This window comes from Centruroides sculpturatus, unplaced genomic scaffold (assembly GCF_000671375.1).
Source record: "Centruroides sculpturatus isolate CEXI.00-Female unplaced genomic scaffold, Cexi_2.0 scaffold530, whole genome shotgun sequence".
In the NCBI taxonomy this organism is placed as follows: Eukaryota; Metazoa; Arthropoda; class Arachnida; order Scorpiones; family Buthidae; genus Centruroides; species Centruroides sculpturatus.
Genome location: NW_019386973.1, coordinates 247,420 through 259,467, shown reverse-complemented (window position 1 = coordinate 259,467; position 12,048 = coordinate 247,420).

Sequence of the window (12,048 nt, the reverse complement as noted above, 5' to 3'; positions counted from 1 at the left end):
TTGAAATAATGTGACTTTTGGTTCGAACCGGAAGTTCGTATATAGTTAATTGGGGCCTCCTGCCCTCAAGCTTTCCATATCAGGTCTCGACTTTCATCTATCTAACACTATTCTTAAGATTAAGGAACGACAGAAAGACAGATAGGAAGACAGACGCCAGTGGAAATTTGTCTGCAAATTTTGAAAATTGCAGCCCAATTATTTTTGTTATTCGCTTTTTAAATGATAGTGTAAATACTTGATAGAAACTTTCTTTTGACAATGCTCTAACTGATTTTGATTCCAATGTAACGCAATTCTTGATTCTAATATTGCTCTTAAGAATAAAATTCCTACTTATCCATCGATTATAATTGGGCTGAAATTTGAAAAAACTGTAGACTTATAAATTCTCACTGGCGTCTGTCTGTCTGTCTTCCTGTCCTTCCTTAATCTGAAGAATGGTGTTAGATGAAAGTCGAGACTAGATATGGAAACCTTAGAGGCAGGAGGCCCCGATTAACTATATGTAAACTTCCGGTTCAAACAGAAAGTCATGTTATTTCAATTCAAAATTTTCCCCCGAAAGGAGTTAGATGACCGGCATGACTCTATTGCTAACAGGAAAAATATGATGTACAGGGGCAAGATACTACTAATTTGAGGTGAAGATCATATATTTTAAATTAAATAAATAAAAAAATGATTAAAAATTGCAGCCCAGCATTGTGATAATGTCACAATAATTCATTTTAAATTTTTTTTTGGTTAATTAAGAGACGTATGCCCTCTCTTCATGCCCTTGATTACACATGTGCCTCGAACAGTAATATTTATATACAGTTGACCCTGATGTAGCATCATACTTACGCTGATGAATATTTGTGAATTTTCTTATATAACAGTACTATCAATTATTTATTACTCATAGTGAAATTTTAACATAAAGTTAAAATTGTGTGTGGCGCCATCTATTATGAGATTTTACAAAAAACTAATTTTTATATTATCAATTATTGTAAAAAGGCGAAGGGCTTTATTTTGAGGTTAGAGATAAGTTTTAAAAAATTTGTAAATGCCAATAACGAGTAAAATTTCAATTAAGACTGACCCCACCCGAGATATGACACGTGACACCTATCTATCTCCCATCTTTTTAATTAACCTATAATTATCAATATTTAATAGCATCAATGCCCTGTACATATATAAATAACTTCGTCGAATTTTTGGTTGATCCAGTCTTGGATATGCAAAATAAAAGCTGCAAAATTTTGTAAGGTTATTTTTTTTTCCATTTTTGGGCTCCTCGAAAGTCGAAACGTCGAGAAACGAAAAAAAAACCCAGCTATGAAAATGTAACCTATTAAGCATACTTTCCTTACATTATATTCTTCTATAACTGACAGGAAAATAAAATAAAATTACATAGTTGTGACGAAATTGTAAAAACATATCCTGAAGGACAACGTATTGCATTATTGCTAATACAAATTATTTATGACTTTTTTTATTTTTACGAATTATTTTTTATTGTCTACATTTCAGCGTAATAAAATCAACTTTTTATCTTAAATACATATTAAATTTTATAAAATACGAAATCAAATAAGACGATACGAAGAACATTGATCTCTTAAAAATGTTTCTGTTTTGGCCACTAGAGGCGTTGATACGAATTCCGTTTGTCATCTATTTTTGAGGAGGTGTCCTGTAGCCATTTCGTTTGGCTTTCAGGTTGTAGTGTTCTCCAATTTTTTTTTTTAATAATGTCTGCTTGTCTGCTTTCGCCCGTGAAAACCGATAAGCAGATATTGGAGAATTCTATGCCAGAAGATGATCCTAACTGTAATTCCGATGTAATCAAAGAAGATGATTCCAAACCAAGATGGGGTCCAAATCATGCCGGAGCGAAGGAGTTAGCAGGACTTTATACTAGAGGTAAACAATTTTTTAAGTCGTACATTTAAAGGGCGTTGGTTTGAAAATTTTATTGATAGATTTAAATGTCACGGGAGTTTCTTATATTAAATCTTTTGTCATGAATTATGTAAATGAAATTCTCACAGAAATTAATTTTATGTCAACACTTTGGCTGTCAATACTCAAGACAATGCTTTGTGTTATTACATAAATTTAATTAGTACAGATTTAAATTAAAGTGATTCATAATTTGTAAGAATGAAGTGTAGTTTATAGATTATAATGATGATTGATTAGATGATGATGATGATAGCAATTATAAGAAAATTTATTAAAATAATATGGCACTTGTTCTGTATTATGCAGTTTGATATGTTTTATATGAGATATTTTATTGATTTTTAATGTTTGAAAAAATCTTAAATAGATTCACTGACTAATATTTTTATGATGATAATTTATATAAAAACTTTTATATAAGATTATAAAATGTTGGTATATTAAATTAAATATTAATAAAACACTTTTTTTTTATTTGTAAATAATTTATATGTTTTAATCAGGAAAACAAAATAAATCTACAGATTTAAAAAGTAAAATGAATATGTAAATTATTGAATTTTAATTATAAATAGACCGAATCTAATCTGGTGCATTTTTTTTTTAAAATATATATATACAACTTATGACGATGATGAAAATAGTTCATTGACTTAAGCATTGTATTAAGAGAGAGTTTATGCATTACTGTGATTGCTTGATGATAATTTATTTTTAAAATAGTTGATCTGTTCTGTCAAACTAAACTTAAATTGATGGTTTAATATACTTATTAGAATTAATTTATTCAAAATATAATTGAATTAAATTTTTAATTATAAATTTAACTTTTCATTGCATTTGATAGTTTTGGGAGATTTAGAAAAGTTGTGATGCTGATGATTATAAATCTATTGCATTACCTTTTTTGTTTTAAGATATGTCATGATAAGTATGTTATCTACATTATAATCAATGATAAATACCTTCTGATTTATGATCAATGAATTTATAATGTATTTGTAAGTTAAATGATAGTATTACAATTATTAAACATTTACAATTATGAGAAATCACTACTAATAAATGTGCTCTCAAACCAATTGGAACTGATTTTTAGAGTAATTATAATAAGTGTCTTCAAATTAAAAATTAATTTTGAATCTCATTTATTTTGTTATATAAGATCTGAAAATGTTCTTAACACTATACTAATTATTATTACAGAAAATTCTTTTAGCCCTAAGTATTAGTAAATTAATTAAAATATCTATAACCGTGAGGCAGATAATAGTAAGGGCTTATTACACCAATGATAATTGGCACAAACGCTCAAGAATCAAAGTAAAAACATTTAATAAAACAAGGGATGTACATAAGTATAAAAACCGTAAAAATCCAAAATGCATTTCGGACTATTTTCCAATAGAAAAATAGTCCCTCATCAGTTGGTATTAATGAGAGGTCTTAGTATACTTAAAAATTATACAAGGTGGAAAAAAAAACAAATTTAAAATTTAACTTAAAACTATGCCTAAAGCTATACAATATAAAGATGAAAACGTCGCCGTGACTGTATTAGCAGTAAGCATTATCAATGTAGACGGGAGTAATATTTCTTCCTAATGTTGCATGGTAACGTGACGAACAGGGTGCTGATATAAAAATAGTTGAGTTAGTCGAATTATTGGTTAACAGTTATGAACTAATGTTATACAGTCAGTTTAAATTATATACATACCAAAAACAGTAGGACAACAGAATTGCAGGTTCAGACATTTCTACAAGATGCAGGGAGCAGTTATAAAGGAGGTGTGTTACCTTACACATCTGGAGCCAAATGATGACAACATATAATGCAGCCAGATGTCATTGAAAATAGTCCAAAATGCATTTTGGATTTTTATGGTTTTTATACTTATGTAATCATCTTATTGTACATCCCTTTTTGTTTTATTAAATGTTCTTACTTTGATTCTTGAGCGTTTGTGCCAATTATCATTGGTGTGATAAGCCCTTACTATTATCTGCCTCATGGTTATAGATACAGTAGAGCGTCGATTATCCGAATCAATTGGGGGACTGGGGTTGTTTGGAAAGTCGATATTTCGGATAACCGATTACGTACAAAAAGATATATTAATTTATCCCATGTTGAAATTTTTCTCCATTGCGTGTCGCTTCGCGTTGAATTTTCGGCGATGTTAAGCCTAACGAAGACTATTGTATCGTTAAAAATTATTTTTTTATTTTGTACGAACAAAATANGTATTTGTAAATTCTAAGTGACTTTTACAACATGGAATTCATATAAAACAGAAAAATCAACAGTGTTATAGGGGGTTCGACTGTATAAAATATTAAGTTATTGTAAAATAATTTTGTGAAAGTTGCAAGATTTTTGCCTATATGATTTTTACTTTATAATACACTGTAAAAATAATTTCGTAAAAAATATGTGGTCCTTTAAAAGAAAATTTCTCTTCCTATTTTAATTTTTAATGTAAATTTGACTGGATTTTCTTAAATGTGGCAACAAAGTTACTGAAGTTCAAAAAAATTGCTTGTTGCAGAAATTTTGTCCCTCAGTTTTATAGTGACTGAACATATAGAATTGGTTTTACTGAACAGCTGCCAGTACTACATATTGACTATTAATACATTTTATGCTATTGCCATTATGGTATAACGATCTAGTGTACCAGTGCATTATGACTGGAAAATGACTCATATATATATCAAATTTTGAAGCACAGAAGTTTTTAGAATTAAAAATATAATTCAGTTAAGTACTGTGTGTGCATTATACTTGAAATTCTTCATTAATGAAGTGTATGCAAGAAATAATGATGGTAATAGCATAACTAATCCTGATAAAAAAAACTCCAGTTTAAAATTAGATACTGTTCAGAAAAAGGAAATTGTATGCTTGCACTTGCAAATAGGCTTCCTAGGTTATCAAACAGGAGATATTGTATTTCAGATTGATGGTTTTATGTAATGCAGTATTGTAAATGAATTGCTGATGCTTGGCTTAGGTGGAGCAAATGTCAATAAAGTATTGAATTTGGTAAATATTAGGCTGATTAAAAGAAGGGGAGAAGATCTATTAGATGTTGGAACATGCAATTTGCATTTGATTCATAATGCCTTCTTAAAAGTCCTACAAGAATATGATGATTCTGCATAAGAATTAATTTATGATCTACATAATTTTTAAAAACAATGTCTTTCAAGATGGGAAGATTATGAAAAATCAGAAAAAAAATTACCAAAGCAATGCTTTTTAAAACATGATTCCAATAGATACTTCCCTGCAATAAATGGCTAACTATTGGGCTACTGTTTTTGGCGTGTTAGTCATCCTATTGATTACTAAATGACCAACTGTGTTTAAAAATCACTGTTATGAGTCCTGCGGTACTTACCAAAGTAACCGTGTGTAGTGCCAAATTTTTAAAAGTGTACTGTGACGAAAAAAAGATTGAGAATCACTGGTCTAGGGAATTGCCAGGCCAATCTAATCTATTCCCAACAGAGAAACTTTTAGAACAATGGTCCACAGCTGAAGATTTTTTTATTTTTAATTCTAGTGCATGATAAATTAATGAACACTGAAAAATATTTTAAAAAATTGTAAACACCATGAAGTATGTTGATATTAAAGTTTAATTAAGCTTTATGTAGAAGCATCAGAATTGTATTCATATTTTGTTGAATTTTCCAACAAACTGAACTGCTGATTCACTTAGTAAACAAGGAACTTCATATCATTAAAAAATTGAAGGCCAGATATGTAAATCAAGTAGTACCTGTAGAGTGGTAGTGCTCTCTAGTAAAGCTCAGCCACATGTATAATGTTAGTGTCAACTTTGATTCTTAATATCTCCATGCCCAATGAACCTATTTGAATAATGAAATTAAAATACAGTAGAACCTCGATTATCCGGACCTCTATTATCCGGATTGTTCAAAATAAACNCCAAAGTAACCGTGTGTAGTGCCAAATTTTTAAAAGTGTACTGTGACGAAAAAAAGATTGAGAATCACTGGTCTAGGGAATTGCCAGGCCAATCTAATCTATTCCCATGTTTTCAAAATATGATTATTATTTTTTGGCTGTATGAGCAGGTGTACTATACTATTGATAAATGTATTCACCATCAGAAAAGTAATATTTAGCTGTTGATATAACATTTTCATCCAGTATATTAATGCAAAATGATGAATTAATGTTTTACTTCACAATTTGCAAACTCACAAGTCTAAGCAGTTAGTTCCATATGCCATAATCCCTGGTGCAAATTGTAGTCTTTGAAATGCAATTAGGTTGCTATTTCCTGGTCTATTTTGGGCCAGGAATATCAACCTAAAGGTGTTGTGAAAAAATGCGACATCTTTGTATTTCCATCCATAAATAGATAATATCTTGATTTGTCACTAAATATTACTTTTTACCATTTATTAATGTCCCAATCTTTATATTTTTTATGCCATCTAATTCTCTCTAGTTTCATTGCATTTATAAGCAGCAGTCTCATTTTTGCTTGCTTAAATCCAATGCACATTTCTCTCAGTTTGTCTTGTTTTTGCAGAAATAGCTTTTTTAGTTATTTCACTCCACTTGTTAACATTTTAGCTGAATTTTTCCTAGAACTTCTTATAAAACTTCTTAACTTTATCTTCTGTCTTTCTAGTACAATGTGGTTTTCCTGGTTGGTTGCTGTGAACAGCTCACGTATTTGTAAAATCTAAGTGACTTTTACAACATGGAATTCATATAAAACAGAAAAATCAACAGTGTTATAGGGGGTTNAATAAATATATTGAAAAATATAAAAACAATAAAAAATTATACTTCAGAATTTAATTTAGTATCAAAAACGTAAAATATTTGAGTAGCCCAAGACATAGCCAAAGATTGCAGCTCCACAGCACTGGCAAAAATTTAAATTTGCCGACTGGAATTCTTTTGGATGATTGACTTTTGGATAATCGACGCTCTACTGTATTTTAATTAAGCATATTAATTAGTTCTGTTATTTTTCTGATTAATATTTTTTTTGTTCAATTTCACATTTTGTTATGTTGATATGTCCTATTATGTTCTCTTGTTAATAATGAAATATATTTTATATGCAGTTACTTTATTACTGTTTGAAAATAACATTTGTAATAATTTATTTCAATGAGTTGGTTTTTCGAAAGTTTTTGATTAATATGATTTTCTATTAATGTACAGTAATTATTATTTTTTTTTTTTATTAAGTTCTATTATTTACTATTTGTTATTTCTGCATATAATCATCTGTTCCATTTTTCTTCTTTATTAGACATTAATAAAAAATTTAAAAATTGATTTATTTGTGAATATAAATACAGTGGTACCTCAGGTTACGAACGCCCCAGCATACGAAATTTTCAGGATACGACATGAAATTCGAACATATTTTTGCTCCACGATTGTCCGACCAGATAAGTCGGCTCCCATTCCTCACCACCCGGCCGTCCCATTGTGGGCCTGTCCGAACCCATAATTGGCTTGTTAAAAGAGGCCCTCTTAGTGCCCGCAGAGCAGAGTTTTAAAAAAATATAAAATAAATTTCATGAGTATTCTTTAAAAATAGCAAACAAAATAAACGTTGTACTCTGACAAATCTAAACCGCGGAGAATCCGGATTCGACTTTGATTCGTACTCCAAAAAACTAGCTAATTCAAGCAGATTATACGTACCGTTTTGAACGAGACAGTACAGTTATTTGCTCTGTCCCGGCCGTTCCGTCGTTTTAGTAAAATTTTCCTGGGTTTGAAAATCAAAAACTTTGCTCTCCAGTTTGTATATTAAACGCATTTGTATATTGTGTTCCGAATTCGTGATTTGTTAGAAAAGCTTTATTCTGCGTTGAAATGGTCATAGGTTTGAACAGATAATAGTGAAGAATAAATGACATGAAATATAGCTTACAGAATACTGTAGTTCAACGAATTTAAAGAACTTAATACATGAACGGAAACAGATGAAATTATGCAATTCGATCAACGAGTGCTAATAAAAACAATACAGCTGTCCCTTGATAGTCCGACGTTTTTAATCCGACATGCTCAGTAGTCCGACGCATCTCCCGTCAAGGTACCCGTCCCCCGTTACGTGTCTGCTTGCACAGAAGCATGTCGCAACGGGAGGTCTTTTTTAAGGGAATCTGGCCCCTATTTAGGCATTACGGACGTGGAGAAAACCCGAAAAACTTCATGTGGCCAGCCCGTCCGAGCGAAGCGCGAACCCACGACCGAACTCCCAGTGTTCAGGGTACGAAGACCGCTTGGGCACTGGTGGTCCACTTGAAGAAACTGAATGACGAAAAAATCAATGGAGTTGACAGTAGGAATCAAAATACTTAATGAAGTGTACTGTAATGAAAAATACCTTGAATTCCAAGGTTATAATAACTTGATAAAATTATTATCTTGCTTTTCAGGAACTTCTGTAGAAAGAATATTTTCACTTAAGAATTTGCTGCAGTCAAAAGAAAAATGTAAATTAAATATTGCAGCCGTTAAAATAGTGATAATTGTAAAGCAAAAATGGGACTTACAGTGCAAGAAGTTTTATGATAAAATTATGAGAACTTAAAATAAGTTCATCTGAAAAATAGCTTTGGTTTGATTCTAGGAGTTACTGTATTAGGTTTATATCAATATTAGGTTAATGTATGTTTATACATTAACCTAATATTGTGAAAAATATCACTTTTTCGTTATTAAATGTTCGAAAATAAAATATTTTAGAGAAATTTCATACTCTTTTTTTACGCGACCAAATCAAAATCAGTACCGGTAATACATTATTAATAAACCTACCAACAACCGTTAATAATGCCATAATGCACATTTATATTTCTTGACGAAATTTTAATAAGAGGCGGCCTGTATTTATCCAGTTTTGATATAAATTATGGTCAACTTAGTAATTCAAGTACAGACATATTTTCCTATACCTCATCCATGCTGTTTATCCCATTGGCAGTAACACGTACTCCTTCATAGTCCTGTAATTAGTTTAACCTGCAATGAAGACACACACAATACATGAGAAAAAAGACGATAGAAAACGACATTAGAAGCTTAAATTGCATCTTTCAATCGACGTTGACAGAATCTGCAAGAGAAAAATGAAATAGAAATACAACACTATTATTAAAAAGGCATTTATTTACTACAAAAAGTATTCAATGTCATAAGTTCGCAATTCTAGCATCTACAGTATTTCATTTTTTCAGACCTTCAGTTTTCTTCAATCACAAAAAAGTCAAGAAAAGCTTCTGGAAAATTAAAATTTCCATAGACGACATTTTTATTATCTATACTAATATTATAAAGAGGTAATATTTGTATGTATGTATGTAAGTTTGTTTGCAGCAGGTAATCTCCGAAACTACTCATCCGATTTCAAAAATTCTTTCACCAATATTTAGAATGGAACCTCAGGGTGGACATAGGCTGTATATTATTCCATTAAACATTCATATAAATTAAAATATATAATCTAGGTTAAGGCTTTTATGTCCAACAGATGGCGCTACGAGTGCGACGCCCTAAGTTTGCTTTTCTGTGAGGCATTATGCTTTTCTATGAAAATGAACTAAAGCGGATCATCTTCTATCTATTTATATAAATAAAAATGTAATGTTCGTTTGTTCCTACCGATTCCTTTGAAATTTTGACACAACGTTGCATTCGAATACGCATGTGTTTTTATATAATATACGTGTCGAAATTCCCCACACTGAAGGGAGATTGTTAGGATTAAGGCTTACGGTAAAGAACTCTGCTTCTATTTATATTATTTTAGATGCGGGTTTTTGCGATTTTGATTGCGTTGTAATAGGGTACGTCAACAGAATGTACACTAAGAAGGTATTTTTCGATATTCCCCCGCGGGGGAGAGAGCAGGGCTTACCGTAAAAAACTTGGCTTCTATTATATTATTTTAGATGCGGGTTTTTGCATTTTTGATTGCGTTTTAATAGGGTACGTCAAGAGAATGTACACTAAGAAGAAATTTTTCGAAAAATTTCCCCGGGGGAAGTGTTCTAAATTTATAATAGATACATTTTGAGCCACAACAACGCGTGGCGAGGTCTGCTAGTTTACAATACAATTTCAGAAAGGGAATATCGTGACTAGAAACAAATAAAAGAATTTTCGTTTTTGGTTTCCTGCTTTTATCGGCGTTTTCTATCGTCTCCCTCCCCATATGCTGTGTAATGATTGATTGATTGATTACTTTTCATTAATCGATCGTTATGTAACACCTTAAAATAACTTGGAGATCTCTTCACTTGAACTTTTACGGATATCACACTAAATACTAATTCCGAATTTTCTTGTCTTCAATTATTTCGAAACGGTTTATCATATCATTATATATCATTTTAAAATTACTTTGATGAAAAAATTTCTTCTGAAATAATATTCTTCCCTAAGAATATTATTCTCTTTGTAGTAACTTTTCTCATTTTTCTCTCTTTTCTCGAACAAACATAAATTGTTAGAATTTTAATAATTGGAGAATTACTCTCCAAATCGGTTTCAAATACAGTATTAAGATCATCATAATGATCTTAATACTGTATTTGAAATGGATTTGATGTTGGTTGAAATAATATTAATTTATTGTGACTATCAAAGTTTCAAAATACCGGTCATTTGAAATATGTTGTTAACCTTGAGATGCAAGTTTCAAGTACGACATTATATCAAATAAGTTTCATTTAAAAGAAAATTTTTATTTTAAGTAAAAAACGAAATCTTTAAGTATAAACAAATAATAATAACGTTACAGTGCTGATAATATTAATACTAGACGAATTTAAAGCTAAAGGACTTGGAATGTCAGTAAAGAGTATAATTTAGAATTTCTATAGTTTGGAATCTACAGTAGTTATAATATGAACAATTATTTATTCTGATATCGTCACAATGCTCTCAATTTTAGGAGTATCTTGCCCCTGTATATCATACTTTTCCTGTCAACAATAGTTATGCTGGTCATCTTTCTAACTCCTTCCTAGAGAAAATTTTTGATTTGAAATAATGTGACTTTTGGTTCGAACCGGAAGTTCGTATATAGTTAATTGGGGCCTCCTGCCCTCAAGCTTTCCATATCAGGTCTCGACTTTCATCTATCTAACACTATTCTTAAGATTAAGGAACGACAGAAAGACAGATAGGAAGACAGACGCCAGTGGAAATTTGTCTGCAAATTTTGAAAATTGCAGCCCAATTATTTTTGTTATTCGCTTTTTAAATGATAGTGTAAATACTTGATAGAAACTTTCTTTTGACAATGCTCTAACTGATTTTGATTCCAATGTAACGCAATTCTTGATTCTAATATTGCTCTTAAGAATAAAATTCCTACTTATCCATCGATTATAATTGGGCTGAAATTTGAAAAAACTGTAGACTTATAAATTCTCACTGGCGTCTGTCTGTCTGTCTTCCTGTCCTTCCTTAATCTGAAGAATGGTGTTAGATGAAAGTCGAGACTAGATATGGAAACCTTAGAGGCAGGAGGCCCCGATTAACTATATGTAAACTTCCGGTTCAAACAGAAAGTCATGTTATTTCAATTCAAAATTTTCCCCGAAAGGAGTTAGATGACCGGCATGACTCTATTGCTAACAGGAAAAATATGATGTACAGGGGCAAGATACTACTAATTTGAGGTGAAGATCATATATTTTAAATTAAATAAATAAAAAAATGATTAAAAATTGCAGCCCAGCATTGTGATAATGTCACAATAATTCATTTTAAATTTTTTTTGGTTAATTAAGAGACGTATGCCCTCTCTTCATGCCCTTGATTACACATGTGCCTCGAACAGTAATATTTATATACAGTTGACCCTGATGTAGCATCATACTTACGCTGATGAATATTTGTGAATTTTCTTATATAACAGTACTATCAATTATTTATTACTCATAGTGAAATTTTAACATAAAGTTAAAATTGTGTGTGGCGCCATCTATTATGAGATTTTACAAAAAACTAATTTTTATATTATCAATTATTGTAAAAAGGCGAAGGGCTTTATTTTG